A 204-nucleotide genomic window follows, 5' to 3' on the forward strand; every position below is an offset into this window, starting at 1 on the left:
TGCCTCTCACCCCCCCAAAAGCCTTAAGGCAGCCCAGCGAGTGCCCAGGCAGGCCCTGGGAGCAGGAGCGGGGCCGTGCCTGTGCCTTCTCAGGGCGAAGGGGTGGGAGCTGCCCCCAGAGAGCCAGCCCAGCCGCAGTGTCGAGGCGGCACCGTCGCCAGCCCTTGCAGCCCCCGGTTCAGTGGCTGGGGTTGCTCCCGGGGA

This window comes from Fulmarus glacialis, unplaced genomic scaffold, assembly GCF_000690835.1.
Source record: "Fulmarus glacialis isolate BGI_N327 unplaced genomic scaffold, ASM69083v1 scaffold34363, whole genome shotgun sequence".
Taxonomy (NCBI): Eukaryota; Metazoa; Chordata; class Aves; order Procellariiformes; family Procellariidae; genus Fulmarus; species Fulmarus glacialis.